This window comes from Arachis stenosperma, chromosome 1, assembly GCF_014773155.1.
Source record: "Arachis stenosperma cultivar V10309 chromosome 1, arast.V10309.gnm1.PFL2, whole genome shotgun sequence".
Taxonomy (NCBI): Eukaryota; Viridiplantae; Streptophyta; class Magnoliopsida; order Fabales; family Fabaceae; genus Arachis; species Arachis stenosperma.
Window position 1 is genome coordinate 33,005,226 of NC_080377.1, and position 19,493 is coordinate 33,024,718.

The following is a 19,493-nucleotide window of genomic DNA, read 5'->3' on the forward strand; positions in this document are numbered from 1 at the left end:
GAGACCAACCTCAGAGACCTCAGAATTTTAATAATAATTCTCAGGGCGGCTTCCAACAGAACAATTACAATAAACGCCAATTTCAATAATAATTTTTGCATTTTTCGAAAATTCATGCATGTGTTCTTCATGATCTTCAAGTTGTTCTTGACAAGTCTTCTTGTTTGATCTTTAAATTTTCTTGTTTTATGTTTTTTGTTGTTTTTCATATGCATTTTTTCATTCATAGTATTTAAGCATTAAAAATTTCTAAGTTTGGTGTCTTGCATGTTTTTCTTTTCTTGAAAAATTTCAAAAATAAGTCTTGATGTTCATCTTGATCTTCAAAGTGTTCTTGGTGTTCATCTTGACATTCATAGTGTTCTTGCATGCATCATGTGTTTTGATTCACAATTTTCATGTTGTGAGTTATATTTGTGTTTTTCTCTCTCATCATTAAAAATTCAAAAATAAAAAAATATCTTTTCCTTGTTTTACTCATAATTTTCGAAATCTTTGGGTTGACTTAGTAAAAAATTTTTAAAATAAGTTGTTTCTTGTTAGTCAAGTCAAGATTTCAATTTCAAAAAAAATCTTATCTTTTCAAAACTTTTTCAAAAATCAAATCTTTTTCATTTTTTTATTATTTTTAAAAATTTTAAAAAAGTGATTTCAAAATCTTTTTCTTAATTTCATTTCAAAATTTCGAAAACTTTACTAACAATTAATGTGATTGATTCAAAAATTTGAAGTTTGTTACTTTCTTGTTAAGAAAGGTTCAATCTTTAAATTCTAGAATCATATCTTTTAGTTTCTTGTTAGTCAAGTAATTAATTTTAATTTTAAAAATCAAAACTTTTTCAAATCATATCTTTTTCAATATCTCTTTTTCAAAATCTTTTCTAACTTCTTATCTTTTCAAAATTGATTTTCAATTCTTTTTCAACTAACTAATTGACTTTTTGTTTGTTTCTTATCTTTTTCAAAACCACCTAACTACTTTGCTCTCTCTAATTTTCGAAAATTCCTCACCCTTTTTCAAAATTATTTTAATTAACTAATTGTTTCAAATTTTAATTTTAATTTTAATTCTTCTCCTAATTTTCGAAATTCTCCTCCTCTCATCTCTTTCTATTTATTTATTCATTTACTAACACTTCTCTTCATCTTAAAATTCGAACCCTCTCTTCTCTTCTGTGTTCGAATTTTTCTCCTCCTTCTTCTATTCTTTTCTTCTTCTACTCACATAAAGGAGTCTCTATACTGTGACATAGATGATTCTTCTTCTTTTCTGTTCTCTTCTTTTTCATATGAGCAGGAGCAAGGACAAGGATATTCTTATTGAGGCAGATCCTAAACCTGAAAGGACTCTGAAGAAGAAGCTAAGAGAAGCTAAAGCACAATAATCCAGAGAAAACCTTACAGAGAATCTCGAAAAAGAAGACATGGCCGAACCCAATAACAATGGTGGAGGCACAAGGAGGATGCTTGGTGATTATACTACATCTACTTCCAATTTTATGGAAGAAGCATCTCAATCCATGCCATTGGAGCAAACAATTTTGAGCTGAAACCTCAACTAGTTGCTCTAATACAACAAAACTGCAAGTTTCATGGACTTCTATCAGAAGATCCCTACCAGTTTTTAACTGAGTTCTTGCAGATCTGTGATACTGTTAAGACTAATGGAGTAGATCCTGAAGTCTACAGGCTCATGCTTTTCCCCTTTGCTGTAAGAGACAGGGCTAGAACATGGTTGGACTCACAACCTAAAGATAGCTTGGACTCTTGGGATAAGCTGGTCACGGCCTTCTTGGCCAAGTTCTTTCCTCCTCAAAAGCTGAGCAAGCTTAGAGTGGATGTTCAGACCTTCAAGCAAAAAGATGATGAATCCCTCTATGAAGCTTGGGAAAGATACAAGCAATTGACCAAAAAGTGTCCTTCTGGCATGCTTTCAGAGTGGACCATTTTAGATATATTCTATGATGGTCTATCTGAGCTTTCTAAGATGTCACTGGACCATTCTGCAGGTGGATCTATTCACCTAAAGAAAATGCCTGCAGAAGCTCAAGAACTCATTGACATGGTTGCAAATAACCAATTCATGTACACCTCTGAAAGAAATCCTGTGAATAATGGGACTCCTCAGAAGAGGGGAGTTCTTGAAATTGATGCTCTGAATGCCATATTTGCTCAGAACAAAATGTTGACTCAGCAAGTCAACATGATTTTTCAGAGTCTGAATGGATGGCAAAATGCATCCAACAGTACTAAAGAGGCATCTTCTGAAGAAGAAGCTTATGATCCTGAGAACCCTGCAATGGCAGAGGTAAATTACATGGGTGAACCTTATGGAAACACCTATAATTCCTCATGGAGAAATCATCCAAATTTCTCATGGAAGGATCAACAAAAGCCCCAACAAGGCTTTAATAATGATGGAAGAAACAGGCTTAGCAATAGCAAGCCTTTTCCATCATCTTTCCAGCAATAGACAGAGAATTCTGAGCAGAGCCCTGACGTTAGGATTTTTGCCAGTAAAGAATTTTATAAAAACACTCACGTTGTAGATATAGTCTCTAAACCGACAGAAATCCCTTCGTACAAACGTTTTGGTTGTCACAAGTAACAAACCCCTTTAAAATTAATAACCGAGTATTTAAACCTCGGGTCGTCTTCTCAAGGAATTGCAGGGAGGTATGTTCTTATTATTGGCTATGAAAAAGGTAAAATTGGGGTTTTGGAAGTAAGGTGGAAATATATTATATGACAAGTAAAATAAAATAATAATAGCTGTAAAATAAACCTTTGGCAAGGTATAAGAACTGGAGGTCCTTTCCTAGTTATTCTTATCAATTGTGATGAGAATTGGATTTTTCTCCCACTTTGTTAACCTCTAACTATGAAGGTAAGTTAAGTGGATGAATTCCAATTTTCAATCAACAATGAGTTTGATAACTCTAGAGTCACCAATTATTTAAACAAAGCCAAAAGGAAAGAAAATTGAAACTGCTGGAATAAAAATGCCTTCAGATGGGAATAATAAAAAGGAACAATCATAAACTGAAATGTTTCAAATATCATTAAATAAAATATTCAAATCTTAACATGGAAAAGTTCATAAGCTAATTAGGCAACATATCTAATACAAGCAAGCATTCAAATGTCTGAAAGTAAGAAATAACAAAGAGTAAAAGAACATTGAACCTGAGATTGAGAGTCACTCTTAAAACTAAGAGAAGTCCTAAATCCTAAATCCTAATCCTAAAGAGAGAGAGGAGAGAACCTCTCTCAAAACTAGATCTAAATCATGGAAAGTGAATTATGAGTGCCTACTATAAATGGATGCATTCCTCCACTTTATAGCCTTTAATCTGTGTTTTCTGGGCCGCAAACTGGGTCAGAACAGTCCAGAATTCGCTGGTTTCGAATTTGGCCACGCTGGATTTTCGTCATTACGACGCGGCCGCATGAATCACGCGATCGCGTCGCCTAGCGTCAGGGAAACTATATCATATTATATATCAAATCGAAGCCCCAGACGTTAGCTTTCCAACGCAACTGGAACCGCGTCGTTTGGACCTCTGTAGCTAAAGTTATAGCCGTTTGAGTGCAGAGAGGTCAGGCTGGACAGCTTAGCAATTTCTCCAACTTCTTGCATTCCTTCCTCTTTTGCATGCTTTCTTCCCATCGTCTGAGCTATTCATGCCCTATAATCTCTGAAAACACTTAACACATATATCAAGGCATCTAATGGTAATAAGATAGGATTAATAATAAGCAAATATAAGATCAAAGAAGCATGTTTTCAATCAAAACACATAATTAGGAAGGAAATATAAAACCATGCAAATAGTATGAATAAGTGGGTAAAGAGTTAATAAAAACCACTCAATTGAGTACAAGATAAACCATAAAATAGTGGTTTATCAAGCCCCTCTAGCTTAGCAAACATAGTCTCTGATCTATCTAAGGCCACTTTAAGTTTCACGCATGAAACAAGGTCCTCCATTAGAAACTTGGAGGCACAAGTGGGTCACCTGAGTAAGAAAATCACTGAAACTCCTCCTAGTACTCTTCCAAGCAATACATAAGAGAATCTAAAAAGAGAGTGCAAGGCCATTGATATAATCAATATGGCCGAATGCACAAGGGAGGAGAAGGACGTAAATCCCAAAGAGAAAGACCTCCTGGGACGTCCCTCAAACAAAAAGGAGTTCCAAACTGAGGAACCTAAGGAATCTGAGGCTCACCTAGAGACCATAGAGATTCCATTGAACCTCCTTTTACCATTCATGAGCTTTGAGAACTATTCTTTCTCTGAAGAGGATGAAGATGTAACTGAAGAGCAATTTGCTCAATATATAGGAGCCATCATGAAGCTGAATGCCAAGTTGTGTGGTAATGAGACTTGGGTAGATGAACCTCCCTTGCTCATTAGTGAACTAAATACATGGGTTCAGCAAACTTTACCTCAAAAGAAACAAGATCCTGGTAAATTCTTAATACCATATACCATAGATGAAGAGGAATGGTAGAATGTATGAAATACAACCTATCTATATAAATGCAACTACATGCAAAATGTTTCTACCTACTTGATTAAAAATAAACAAATCTTTCAAGAACAAATATGAACTGGATTTCACTAATTCAAATCATAAAAATGAAGCACAAATAGACTTGTAAGAAGAAAATAGCGCAGGGAACAAGGAATTGAGCATCGAACCCTTACTGGTAGTGTATACACTCTAATCACTCAGGTGTTTAAAGTTCGATCTCTCAATTCTCTACTAGCATTGCTTTCTAAGGCTTGCTCTTCATCTAACAATCAACATAAATTTAATGCACAAATACACAAATCAAGAGGTCTTTTAAGGGTTGTAATGGGGTTAGGGTCAAGGTAGGATTGTATTTGGTCAAGTGGACTAAAATCTGAATCCTTAATTAACTTAAACTTTCCACCTAACTTTAGACAATCCATGTAATCACAATACAAACCTAACTATCCATTAACTATGTTTTCCACATATTCATACATTCTAATTTCAAGTACAACTCATATGCATTGCTTTCACCACTTACTTTGGGGCATTTTGTCCCCTTTTATTATTTGCTCTTTTTCTTTTCTTTTTCTCCTTTATTTTTCTTTTTTTTTCTTTTTTTTCTCAATGCATATGATTAAAGTATTGAATGCATGAACATATTCTCAACATTCTTTCACATTTTCAGAAAATTCTAACATACTCAATTCTCAAACCAATTGTTTCCAAACCTACTTTTCCCACACTTAATTTATGAGCACTATCACTAGTCTAAGCTAACTAAGGATTCAAATTAAGGACATTATTGTTTTCTGCTTAGAGTTAATGATGTGCTAAAGTAAAGAACAAAGGGGTAAAATAGGCTCAAATTGGTTTGCAAAGATAATGAAAGGTAAGGCCATGTGGGTATATAAGCTAAGTGAAACAAAGGCCTCAATCATATAAGTGCATGCATACATCAAATTATGGAAATATAGAATTAAGCAAGACAAAGATCACAATTTTGAGAGAAAAATACACACTAAAACAAAATTTTTGGTTGATAAAATGCAACCAATTCAAATAGGCTCAAAAATCTCACAGGTTTTGTGTGTTCGAGTTCTAAACCATGTTCCAGTATAATATCTCTTCAAACAAGTGTAACATTAAATTTTATTCAAATTAGTGAAATTTTCTAAAAGGTTTCTTGAAAATGAAAATATTACTTTAACCAAGTGGTAAAATATGCACAAAAATCAAACAAACATGCAAATGCAACAATGAATAAACAAATAAAATAAAATATTAGTGTTGAGTCAAGAAGTAACTAACCCATGGAGATCGGTATCGACCTCCCCACACTTAAAGATTGCACCATCCTCGGTGCATGCTGAGATGTGCAGGTGGACGGGTTCCTCCAACTGACGCTTGTAGATGGAGGCGCCTTAGTTGGAGATCTCTTGGTTCCTTTCCTTGCTGGTATCTTGTCAGTGGCCTTCTCTTTTCCTTTCTTGGTACCCATGCCTAAGGAAGAAGAAAAAGGAAGAATGTGAAATATAGAAAACTAAGACCAGAAGGGAGGAAATTCCAAGTGATAAAGAATGCCAAAGAAAAGATGACAGTCCATCTACATGGTAGCTACAACATGTAGGGAAGACAACAATAAAGAGCAATTCAAAATAATTAGATGCAAGAGGGTAAAAACATGCAAATAATAGGCATGAGAGGCATAGCTCAAGCATCAAGTAATAAATGTGCCAAATTAAAGAGCATGTGTAATGATGACAATTGTGAATGATAATCCCAAATACATTGGGTGTGCAAGTTAAAATAGGGATGAAAATAATGTAATCCAAATGTATATGAGAGCCATAAGTAAATGTCAATTGTCAAATCTCTTCTCCGAGTAGCCACGTGCTCAAATAAAATAAGGCACTTATCCAAATAAAACTCCAACACCAATGAGAATAATGCAATGAATGAAATATGCAAATAAATGAAGTAAAATAAAATGAGAGGGAAAAAGGATGAGAAGAAAAAAGAAAGTGAGAAAGGAGAGAGAAGGAAGAAATTAGGATTAGAAAAGAGAAGATAAGAAAATTGGCACTAATCTGGATAGGTTGTGCGACGCTGGCGACGCGGTCGCGTGGTGCGCGATAAGGTTAAGTGACGCGGACGCGTGGGGCACGCGATCGCGTGACTCGATTTGTGCTAGTGGCGCGAGTGCAGCCTCGCGGTCGCACAACTCTCTGTTCGAAACTTGGTATTGCCAAAATCCAGGGTGACGCGGTCGCGTGGTCGACACGATCGCGCGGGTGGCCTTATTTCCCACGCGTCCGCGTGGCAGGGCTTGTGCTACTAGCACGGGTCCAGCCCAATTCCAGCATAACTCTCTGCCATACACCTTTTTTACGCTGATTTCAGGTCACGCGGCCGCGTGGGTGACGCGGTCGCGTGGGAGGCCATTATTCCCATGTAACGCGGTCGCGTCAGCGACGCGGTCGCGTGGGTCGATTTGTGCCATTGGCACGCCTCCAGCGCTGCTCTTGCGAAACTCTCTGTTCATATTAATATTGTCTCCCATCTCCTTGCGACGCGGACGCGTCGCTGATGTGGTCGCGTCGCGTGCTCGCTTTTTTTTTTATAATCTGAAAAATGCAGAATGCAGTGTTAATATGAATGTGATGCAAAACTCCAGGTTCAATATAACAAAATAAAATAAAATTCAAAAACAAATAAAACTAAATAAAAATGAAAAAGGACAATCATACCATGGTGGGTTGTCTCTCACCTAGCACTTTTAGTTAAAGTCCTTAAGTTGGACATTTGATGAGCTTTCTGTTATGGTGGCTTATGCTTGAACTCATCCAGGAATCTCCACCAGTGTTTGTGATTCCAGTAACCTCCGGGGTCCCAAACTAGGCATGTAAAACCCTTGAGCAGCTTCAAAAAGATTCTTAGGCTCCCGGGGTGTTGGATGTCAGAACAGATTCCAGGATCCCAAATCTTGCTTTTACACCCGTCTTCGTGTTGATTATCATGATTCCATCCAGGTAGCAAGTAATCTGAATTCTCACTAAAGGGGCCAAACAACTTCCTAGACCCATTCAGTTGAGCTCTATACCAACCTTTACGTTTAAGCTTAAAGCTTCCAACCATGATGAACCTTGCAGGACGATTCTTACCACTGACCATCTTCCTTTTACTCTTAATGCCACAAAGAGCTCTAAGTTGACCATCCGTCTCCAGTAGCCCATATTCAAGTGGGATTAGAAAGCTATGGGATATGAATTTTACCCACTTGAATGTTGTGAAGGATGATAGCGACTTAGGGGGAGGTATCTTTAATGAAATTGCAAGCTCCACTCCCTTGTGCTCTTCTCTGATAATTACCACCTCTTTACAAACTTCTTCAATTTCAACCTCTTCCTCTTGGTAGCTCTCTTTCAATTCAATCTCCTTTTCATTGCTTTTCAAGGGCATGGGAGGTTGTGCTTCTTCTTCTTGAATCTCCATCTCTTGATCAACCTCTTCCAAGTCTTCAACTATGATATGCTTTGGAGGTTGTACACCCTCTTCAGCATCAATTTCAATCGTCTTGGAAGGAGGCTCTATGTCTTGTCTTTCCCATGGAGGTTCTGCGTCTCCTAAGTCTTCAACCAACTCTTCTTCTTGAACAATGATAGCTTCTTCTACTTGTTCTAGTATGAATTCATGCTCTGTCTTGTCCACTGGAGTTTCTGGTATCTCCTTTATGCTATGCTCTTCACTAGACTGTCCACATGGGGCTGTGGCTGATCCTTGTGTATTTAAGCGTCTAGAAGCCCATTGAATTAATACTTGCCCCAGTTGTTGAGTGGTTGCCTGAAATCGATCCATTGTTTCCTTGAGACGATCCTTTGCCTCTTGATGCACTCGGTTTTCATAAGTAGGATCATAATGCTCTTGGATTGATGGATATGGAGATGGTGAATATTGAAGTGGTGGTTCTTGTGAGTAATTGGGTTGGAATTGGGGTGGTTCTATATATGGTTCATATGGCTCATAAGGTGGTTGGTATGGTGGTTGAGGGTGAGGGTCATATGGAGGTGAATGGCGAAAAGGGGCTTGTGAGTGTGGTGGGTTGACGTTGTGTTGAAAGGATGATCTCTGAGCATAGGGTGGGGCTTGTTGGTAGCTACAAGGTGGTCCACCATATCTATCAGCTTGGGATGCATTGTAGCCTGGTCTTTGTCCATGATATCCAGGATGGTGTTGTTGCCTAAAGGGTTGATTAGATCCTCTTGGCTCCATCCATCCTTGATTGGTCTGACCTTGATGCATATTCCTGCTGTGGTTTCTATTTCCTTTAACAAAGTTAAAACCAAACTCAAAGCGAGAGGGGTGAGAATTCATAGTAATTAATAAAAATTAAAAACACAAATAAATAAACAAGCAAAAGAAATTTTTTTTTAAATATTTACAATAACCAATAATAAGGCACACGTTTGCAATTCCCCGGCAACGGCGCCATTTTGACGTTAGGATTTTTGCCAGTAAAGAATTTCATAAAAAGAGTCGCGTTATAGATATAGTCTCTAAACCGACAGAAATCCCTTCGTACAAACATTTTGGTTGTCACAAGTAACAAACCCCTTTAAAATTAATAACCGAGTATTTAAACCTCGGGTCGTCTTCTCAAGGAATTGCAGGGAGGTATGTTCTTATTATTGGCTATGAAAAAGGTAAAATTGGGGTTTTGGAAGTAAGGTGGAAATATATTATATGACAAGTAAAATAAAATAATAATAGCTGTAAAATAAACCTTTGGCAAGGTATAAGAACTGGAGGTCCTTTCCTAGTTATCCTTATCAATTGTGATGATAATTGGATTTTTCTCCCACTTTGTTAACCTCTAACTATGAAGGTAAGTTAAGTGGTTGAATTCCAATTTTCAATCAACAAAGAGTTTGATAACTCTAGAGTCACCAATTATTTAACCAAAGCCAAAAGGAAAGAAAATTGAAACTGCTGGAATAAAAATGCCTTCAGATGGGAATAATAAAAAGGAACAATCATAAACTGAAATGCTTCAAATATCATTAAATAAAATATTCAAATCTTAACATGGAAAAGTTCATAAGCTAATTAGGCAACATATCTAATACAAGCAAGCATTCAAATGTCTAAAAGTAAGAAATAACAAAGAGTAAAAGAACATTGAACCTGAGATTGAGAGTCACTCTTATAACTAAGAGAAGTCCTAAATCCTAAATCCTAATCCTAAAGAGAGAGAGGAGAGAACCTCTCTTAAAACTAGATCTAAATCATGGAAAGTGAATTATGAGTGCCTACTATGAATGGATGCATTCCTCCACTTTATAGCCTTTAATCTGTGTTTTCTGAGCCGCAAACTGGGTCAGAAACAGTCCAGAATTCGCTGGTTTCGAATTTGGCCACGTTGGATTTTCGTCATTGCGACGCGGCCGCATGAATCACGCGGTCGCGTCACCTGGCGTCAGGGAAACTATATCATATTATATATCAAATCGAAGCCCCGGACGTTAGCTTTCCAACGCAACTGAAACCGCGTCGTTTGGACCTCTGTAGCTAAAGTTATAGCCGTTTGAGTGCAGAGAGGTCAGGCTGGACAGCTTAGCAATTTCTCCAACTTCTTGCATTCCTTCCTCTTTTGCATGCTTTCTTCCCATCGTCTGAGCCATTCATGCCCTATAATCTCTGAAAACACTTAACACACATATCAAGGCATCTAATGGTAATAAGATAGGATTAATAATAAGCAAATATAAGATCAAAGAAGCATGTTTTCAATCAAAACACATAATTAGGAAGGAAATATAAAACCATGCAAATAGTATGAATAAGTGGGTAAAGAGTTAATAAAAACCACTCAATTGAGTACAAGATAAACCATAAAATAGTGGTTTATCAAGCCCCTCTAGCTTAGCAAACATAGTCTCTAATCTATCTAAGGCCACTTTAAGTTTCACGCATGAAACAAGGTCCTCCATTAGAAACTTGGAGGCACAAGTGGGTCACCTGAGTAAGAAAATCACTGAAACTCCTCCTAGTACTCTTCCAAGCAATACATAAGAGAATCTAAAAAGAGAGTGCAAGGCCATTGATATAATCAATATGGCCGAATGCACAAGGGAGGAGAAGGACGTGAATCCCAAAGAGAAAGACCTCCTGGGACGTCCCTCAAACAAAAAGGAGTTCCAAACTGAGGAACCTAAGGAATCTGAGGCTCACCTAGAGACCATAGAGATTCCATTGAACCTCCTTTTACCATTCATGAGCTTTGAGAACTATTCTTTCTCTGAAGAGGATGAAGATGTAACTGAAGAGCAAGTTGCTCAATATATAGGAGCCATCATGAAGCTGAATGCCAAGTTGTGTGGTAATGAGACTTGGGTAGATGAACCTCCCTTGCTCATTAGTGAACTAAATACATGGGTTCAACAAACTTTACCTCAAAAGAAACAAGATCCTGGTAAATTCTTAATACCATATACCATAGGCACCATGACCTTTAAAAAGGCTCTATGTGACCTGGGGTCAGGTATAAATCTTATGCCACTTTCTGTAATGGAGAAACTGAGGATCTTTGAGGTACAAGCTACAAGAATCTCATTAGAGATGGCAGACAAGTCAATAAAACAAGCTTATGGATTGGTAGAGGACGTGTTGGTAAATGTTAAAGGCCTTTACATCCCTGCTAATTTCATAATCTTAGACACTGGGAAGGATGAGAATGAATCCATCATTCTTGGAAGACCCTTCCTAGCCACAACAGGAGCTGTGATTGATGTTGACAGAGGAAAGTTAGTCCTTCAATTGAATGGGGACTACCTTGTGTTTAAGGCTCAAGGTTATCCTCTTGTAAACATGGAAAAGAGGCACGATAAGCTTCTCTCAATACAGAGTCAAACAGAGGCCCCACAATCAAACTCTAAGTTTGGTGTTGGGAGGCCACAACCAAACTCTAAGTTTGGTGTTGAACCCCCACATTCAAACTCTAAGTTTGGTGTTGGGAGGTCCCAACAATGCTCTGATGATCTGTGAAGCTCCATGAGAGCTCACTGTCAAGCTATTGACATTAAAGAAGCGCTTATTGGGAGGCAACCCAACTTTTATTCATCTATATTTCTCTTGTTCTTTTATGTTTTATTAGGTTTACGATCATGTGGAGTCACAAAACAATTACAAAAATTAAAAACAGAATAAAAAATAACAGAAGAAAAAGCACACCCTGGAGGAAGAGCTTACTGGTGTTTAAACGTCAGTAAGGAGCATCTGGCTGGCGTTTAACGCCAGAACAGAGCATGAAGTTGGCGTTAAATGCCAGAAACAAGCAGCAGTCTGGCGTTTAAATGCCAGGCTTGCACCCTGAGAAGAGCTGGCGTTTAACGCCAGAAACAAGCATGGAAGTGGCGTTCAACGCCAGAAACATGCTACAGATTGGCGTTGAACACCCAAAACAAGCATGGAAATGGCATTTAATGCTAGAATGCTGCAATCTGGCGTTAAACGCCAGGATTGCATACAGAGGGCATTTTACACGCCTAAAGGGTGCAGGGATGAGAAATCCTTGACACCTCAGGATTTGTGGACCCCACAGGATCCCTATCTACCTTCTCCCTCTCTCTCACACCTTTTCATAACACTTTTCCCCAAACATCATTCACCAATCACCTCAATCACTCTTCCCCATCACCTCTTCACCACTCACATCCATCCACTCTTCCCCATAAACCCTATCTACCTTCAAATTCAAAATCTATTTCCCACCCAAACCCACCCTAAATGACCGAACCTAAACCCCTCTCCTTCTACTATATAAACCCCTCCATCCTTCTTCATCTTCACACAACACAACCCTCTCTTCTCCCTCTTGGCCGAATACACATCTCTCTCCCTCTCCTCCATTTCTTCTTCTTCTTCATCTATTCTTTCTTCTTTTGCTCGAGGGCGAGCAATATTCTAAGTTTGGTGTGGTAAAAGCATAGCTTTTTTTGTTTTTCCATAACCATTTATGGCACCTAAGGCCGGAGAAACCTCTAGAAAGAGGAAAGGAAAGACAAAAGCTTCCACCTCCGAGTGATGGGAGATGGAGAGATTCATCTCAAAATTCCATCAAGACCACTTCTATGAAGTCGTGGCCAAGAAAAAGGTGATCCCTGAGGTCCCTTTCATGCTCAAGAAAAATAAGTATCCGGAGATCCGACATGAGATCCAAAGAAGAGGTTAGGAAGTTCTTACTAATCCCATTCAACAAGTCAGAATCTTAATAGTTCAAGAGTTCTATGCAAACGCATGGATCACTAGGAACCACGATCAAAGCATGAACCCAAACCCAAAGAATTGGCTTACAATGGTTCGAGAAAAATGCCTAGATTTCAGTCTGGAGAACGTAAGGTTGGTGTTCAACTTGCCTATGATGCAAGAAGACACATGCCCCTACACTAGAAGGGTCAACTTTGATCAAAGGTTGGACCAAGTCCTCAGGAACATATGTGTGGAAGGAGCTCAATGGAAAAGAGACTCAAAAGGCAAGCTGGTTCAATTGAGAAGATTGGACCTTAAGCCTATAGCTAGAGGATGGTTGGAGTTCATCCAACGCTCCATCATCCCCACGAGCAACCGATTCGAAGTAACTGTGGATCGGGCCATCATGATCCATAGCATCATGATTGGAGAGGAAGTAGAAGTTCATGAAGTCATCTCTCTAGAACTCTACAAAGTAGCCGAAAAGCTCTCCACCTTGGCAAGGCTAGCTTTTCCTTATCTCATTTGCCATCTATGCTACTTAGCTGGAGTTGTCATAGAAGGAGACATCCTCATTGAAGAGGACAAGCCCATCACTAAGAAGAGGATAGAGCAAACAAGAGAGCCTATTCATGAATCTCAAGAGACGCATGAGGAAGCTCATCATCAAGAAATCCCTGAGATGCCTCATGGGATGCATTTTCCTCCAAGCAACTATTGGGAACAACTCAATACTTCTCTAGAAGGATTGAGTCATGACATGAACCAATTAAGGGTGGAACACCAAGAACACTCCATCATTCTCAATGAGATTAGAGAAGATCAAAGAGCTATGAGGGAGGAGCAACAAAGGCAAGGAAGAGACATAGAGGAACTCAAGAGCACCATTGGTCCTTTAAGGAAAAGGCGCCACCATCACTAAGGTGGACTCATTCCTTAACTTCCTTGTTCTTATCTCTCTGTTTTTCGGTTTTTAAGCTTCATGTTTGTCTATGTTTGTGTCTTTATTATATTATCATTAGTGTCTAGTAACTATGTCTTTATTTTAACATGTTTGTCTTCATGTTTTTAAGCTTCATGTTTGTCTAGTACATGAGTTTCAAATTCATCCTTGAAATTAGTTTAATTATATTGATATGGTGACAATACTTTTTGTTTTCTGAATGAATGCTTAAATAGTGCATATTTTTTATCTTGTTGTTTATGAATGTTAAAATTGTTAGCTCTTGAAAGAATGATAAAAAAGAGAAATGTTATTGATGATCTGAAAAATCATAAAATTGATTCTTGAAGCAAGAAAAAGCAGTGAAGACCAAAGCTTGCGGAAAAAAAAACAAGCAGAAAAAGCCAATAGCCCTTAAAACTAAAAGGCAAGGGTAAAAAGGATCCAAGGCTTTGAGCATCAATGGATAGGAGGGCCCAAGGAAATAAAATCCTAGCCTAAGCGGCTAAAACAAGCTGTCCCTAACCATGTGCTTGTGGCATGCAGGTCCAAGTGAAAAGCTTGAGACTGAGTGGTTAAAGTCGTGATCCAAAGCAAAAAAGAGTGTGCTTAAGAGCTCTGGACACCTCTAACTGGGGACTTTAGCAAAGCTGAGTCACAATCTGAAAAGGTTCACCCAGTCATGTGTCTGTGGCATTTATGTATCCGGTGGTAATACTGGAAAACAAAGTACTTAGGGCCACGGTCAAGACTCATAAAAGTAGCAGTATTCAAGAATCAACATACTTAACTAGGAGAATCAATAACACTATCTGAACTTTGAGTTCCTATGGATGCGAATCATTCTAAACTTCAAAGGATAAAGTGAGATGGCAAAACTGTTCAGAAGCAAAAAGCTACAAGTCCCGCTCATCTAATTAGAACTAATTTTCATTGATATTTTGAAATTTATTGTATATTCTCTTCTTTTTTATCCTCGTTGATTTTCAGTTGCTTGGGGACAAGCAACAATTTTCTGGAGCTGCAGAACTCCAAATGGCACGCTCTTAACTGCGTTGGAAAGTAGACATCCAGGGCTTTCCAGCAATATATAATGGTTCATACTTTATTCAAGTTTAGATGACGCAAACTGGCGTTCAACGCCAGTTCCATGCTGTATTTTGGAGTAAAACGCCAGAAACACATCACAAACCAGAGTTAAACGCCAAAAATACGTTACAACTTGGCATTTAACCCTAAGAGAAGCCTCTGCACGCGTAAAGCTCAAGCTCAGCCCAAGCACACACCAAGTGGACCCCGGAAGTGGATTTCTGCACTTAGACTTATTTCTGTAAACCCTAGTAACTTGTCTAGTATAAATAGGACATTTTACTATTGTATTAGAGATCTTTGGTCTCAGTTTTAATCGATTGTTCATCTTAGGAGACTATTGATCACATTTTGGGGGCTGGCCATTCGGCCATGCCTGGACCATCACTTATGTATTTTCAACGGTGGAGTTTCTACACACCATAGATTAAGGTGTGGAGCTCTACTGCTCCTCAAGTATTAATGCAATTACTATTATTCTTCTGTTCAATTCAGCTTATTCTTATTCTAAGATATTCATTGAACTTCAACATGATAAATGTGATGATCCGTGACACTCATCATCATTCTCACCTATGAACGCGTGCTTGACAACCACTTCCGTTCTACCTTAGATCGAGCGTGTATCTCTTGGATTCCTTAATCAGAATCTTCTTCGTGGTATAAGCTAGAATCCATTGGCAGCATTCTTGAGAATCCAGAAAGTCTAAACCTTGTCTATGGTATTCTGAGTAGGATTCTGAGATTGAATGACTGTGACGAGCTTCAAACTCGCGATTGTTGGGCGTAGTGACAGATGCAAAAGGATCAATGGATCCTATTCCGACATGATCAAGTACCGACAGATGATTAGCCGTGCTGTGACAGAGCATTTGGACCATTTTCACTGAGAGGACGGGATGTAGCCATTGACAATGGTGAAACCTAACATACAGCTTGCCATTAAAAGGAGTAAGAAGGATTGGATGAAAGCAATAGGAAAGCAGAGATTCAGAAGGAACACAGTATCTTCATGCGCTTATCTAAAATTCCCATTAATGAATTACATAAGTATCTCTATCTTTATTCTACGTTTTATTTATCTTTATTTTCAAAAACCATTATAACCAATTGAATCCGCCTAACTGATATTTACAAGATGACCATAGCTTGCTTCATACCAACAATCTCCGTTGGATCGATCCTTACTTACGTAAGGTATTACTTGGACGACCCAGTGCACTTGCTGGTTAGTTGTGCAAAGTTGTGACAGAGTGTGATTCACGTTTGAGAGCTCCAAGTCTTTGGCGCCATTGTTGATGATCACAATTTCGTGCACCAACTAAGCTTAGGGTGGAAGTTCAGACCTTCAGGCAGAAGGATGGTGAAACTCTTTATGAAGCTTGGGAGAGATACAAGCTACTGACTAGGCAATGTCCTCCGGGCATGTTCTCCAAATGGACCCAACTAGATATCTTTTATGAAGGTTTGGGTGAAATGTCCAAGATGTTCTTAGATAATTCTGCAGGAGGTTCATTGCACAAGAAGAAGACACCGGAGGAGACTATTGAGCTTATTGAATTGGTTGCTAGCAACCAATATTTATACTCATCTAACAGGAATCCTGTGAACTCTAAGGCTCCTCAAAAGAAGGGTGTCATGGAAGTAGAAGCTCTTAATGCTATTCTTGCTCAGAACAAGCTTATGTCTCAGCAAATAAGTCTACTTACTCAACACATGGGTGGCATGCAAGTCTCAGCTATCAACACCCAAAATCCACCTCAAGAGGTCTTCTATGACATGGCAGGAAATTTAGTGCAAAATGATAATTATAGTTATGCTCAATCCTCTTCTGAACAGGTCAATTACATGGGGAGTGATTCCAGAAATCCCAATAATGACCCCTATTCTCAGACATACAATCAAGGATGGTGAAATCACCCAAATTTTGGGTGGAGAGACCAACCTCAGAGACCTCAAAATTTTAATAATAATTCTCAAGGCGGCTTCCAACAGAACAATTACAATAAACACCAATTTTAGTCTCAGCAGCAACAACCACCTCAGTAGGCTAACTCTAAATCCCAAGAAGATTCTAATTGGGAGATGATGAGGAGTTTTATGCAGGAAACCAGAGCCTCCATTAGAAACTTGGAAGTGCAAATGGGCCAGTTGAGCAAGCAAATATCTGAGAGGTCTGCAAGTACATTACCAGGTGATACAGTGATGAATCCAAGAGAAGATTACAAGGTTATTCAGTTGAGAAGTGGTAAAGTAGCTGGCTCTGAGATCAAGGCCAATGAAGAATTAGTTGAAAAAAAAGCTCCAGAAGAGAAGAAGGAAGAAGTAGAGCGCGCCCCTCCTAAGCGTGCAGATAACCCATTCCCTAATTCTCTTGACACTTATCCTACCTTGCCAAGGGCTCCTGAATACAAGAAAAAATGCCATATCCTCATAGGCTTCAGAAGGCTTCCAAAGAAAAGCAGTTTTCCAAATTTTTAGATGTCTTCAAGAAGCTACAGATCAACATTCTTTTTGTAGAGGCTCTTGAACAAATGCCTCTTTATGCTAAATTTATGAAAGAGTTGTTGACCTATAAGAGGTATTGGAAGGAACAAGAAACAATGGTGTTAACCAAGGAATGTAGTGCAATTATTCAACACAATCTCCCTGAGAAAATGCCAGACCCAGGGAGCTTTGTTATTCCTTGCACCATTGGAGATGTCATCATTTAGAGATCTTTATGTGACCTTGGAGCTAGCATCAATCTAATGCCACTTTTAGTGATGCAAAAGCTTCAAATTGAGGAGGTAAAACCCACTCGTATTTCTCTTTAACTTGCTGATCTTTCTGTTAAATTACCTGTGGGTGTTGTTGAGGATTTACTTGTTAAAGTAGGACCATTTATTTTTCCTGTTGATTTTGTTATATTAGACATGAAAGAGGAGGTAAAATTCTCTATTATACTTGGTAGACCCTTTTTAGCTATAGTGATGAGCGGATATTTTATACGCTTTTGAGGGTAATTTCATATAGATTTTAGCATGTTTTTATTAGTTTTTAATAGAATTTTATTAGTTTTTAAGAAAAAATCATATTTCTGGACTTTACTATGAGTTTGTGTATTTTTCTGTGATTTCAGGTATTTTTCTGCTGATGCTGTTGGATTCTGACCTCCCTGCACTCAGAATAGACTTTTTGGAGCTACAGGAGTCCAATTGGCGCGCTCTCAATTGGGTTGGAAAGTAGACATCCAGGGCTTTCCAGCAATATATAATAGTCCATACTTTGCGTGAAGATAGACGACGTAAACTGGTGTTCAACGCCAGTTTCATGTTGCAGTCTGGCGTCCAACGCCAGAAACAGGTTACAAGTTAGAGTTCAACGCCAAAAACATGTTACAACCTGGCGTTCAACTCCAGAAACAGCCCAGGCACGTGAGAAGCTTAAGTCTCAGCCCCATCACACACCAAGTGGGCCCCAGAAGTGGATTTCTGCACCAATTATCTTAGTCTACTCATTTTCTGTAAACCTAGGTTACTAGTTTAGTATTTAAACAACTTTTAGAGACTTATTTTGTATCTCATGACATTTTTAGATCTGAAATTTATACTCTTTGATGGCATGAGTCTCTAAACTCCATTGTTGGGGGTGAGAAGCTTTGCAGCGTCTCGATGAATTAATGCAATCACTTATATTTTTCCATTCAAATATGCGTGTTCCTATCTAAGATGTTCATTCGTGCTTAATTATGGAGAAGGTGATGATCCGTGACACTCATCACCTTCCTCAACCCATGAACGTGTGTCTGACAACCACCTCCGTTCTACATCAGATTGAATGAATATCTCTTAGATTCCTTAATCAGAATCTTCGTGGTATAAGCCGGATTGATGGCGGCATTCATGAGAATCTGGAAAGTCTAACCTTGTCTGTGGTATTCCGAGTCGGATTCCGGGATTGAATGACTGTGACGAGCTTCAAACTCCTGAAGGCTGGGCATTAGTGACAGACACAAAAGAATCATTGGATTCTATTCCAACCTGATTGAGAACCGACAGATGATTAGCCGTGCTGTGACAGAGCATTTGGACCATTTTCACTGAGAGGATGGAAAGTAGCCATTGACAACGGTGACACCCTACATAGAGCTTGCCATGGAAGGAACCTTGCATTATGCTATTGAGTTGAATATTACATTGCAGGAATTCGGAGGACAAAGCATCTCCAAAACCCCAACATATTCTCCATTACTACACAACAAGTAATTATTTCACGCTCTTTTATTTTTCTAATAATTCAAACTGATAATTTTAATTGATATCCTGACTAAGAATAATAAAATAAACATAGCTTGCTTCAAACCAATAATCTCCGTGGGATCGACCCTTACTCACGTAAGGTGTTACTTGGACGACCCAGTACACTTGCTGGTTAGTGGTACGAAATCTTGATTTTGATATTGGGATTAAAATTTCGTGCATCAAGTTTTTGGCACCATTTCTGGGGATTGTTCGAGTTTGAACAACTAAAGGTTTATTTTATTGCTTAGATTAGGAATAATTTATTTTTGTTGCTATAGAGTCATTAAATTCTGAGTCCTTTATTCCCTTTTCAAAAATTTTTCAAAAATATTATTTTTCTTTAGCAAATTTTTTATTTTTCGTGAGTTTAGTGTTTTGTTCTAAGTTTGGTGTCAATTATATATTTTA

General features: G+C 38.4%; 1 non-coding gene across 1 annotated transcript; it reads right to left on the reverse strand.

Moving 5' to 3' along the window:
* Positions 1-1,825: 1,825 nt before the first annotated feature.
* LOC130955029 (small nucleolar RNA R71) lies at positions 1,826-1,929 on the reverse strand. The gene has a single exon (XR_009076566.1). It is a non-coding gene; the product is annotated as a small nucleolar RNA R71 (small nucleolar RNA).
* Between the last annotated feature and the right edge of the window lie 17,564 nt (positions 1,930-19,493).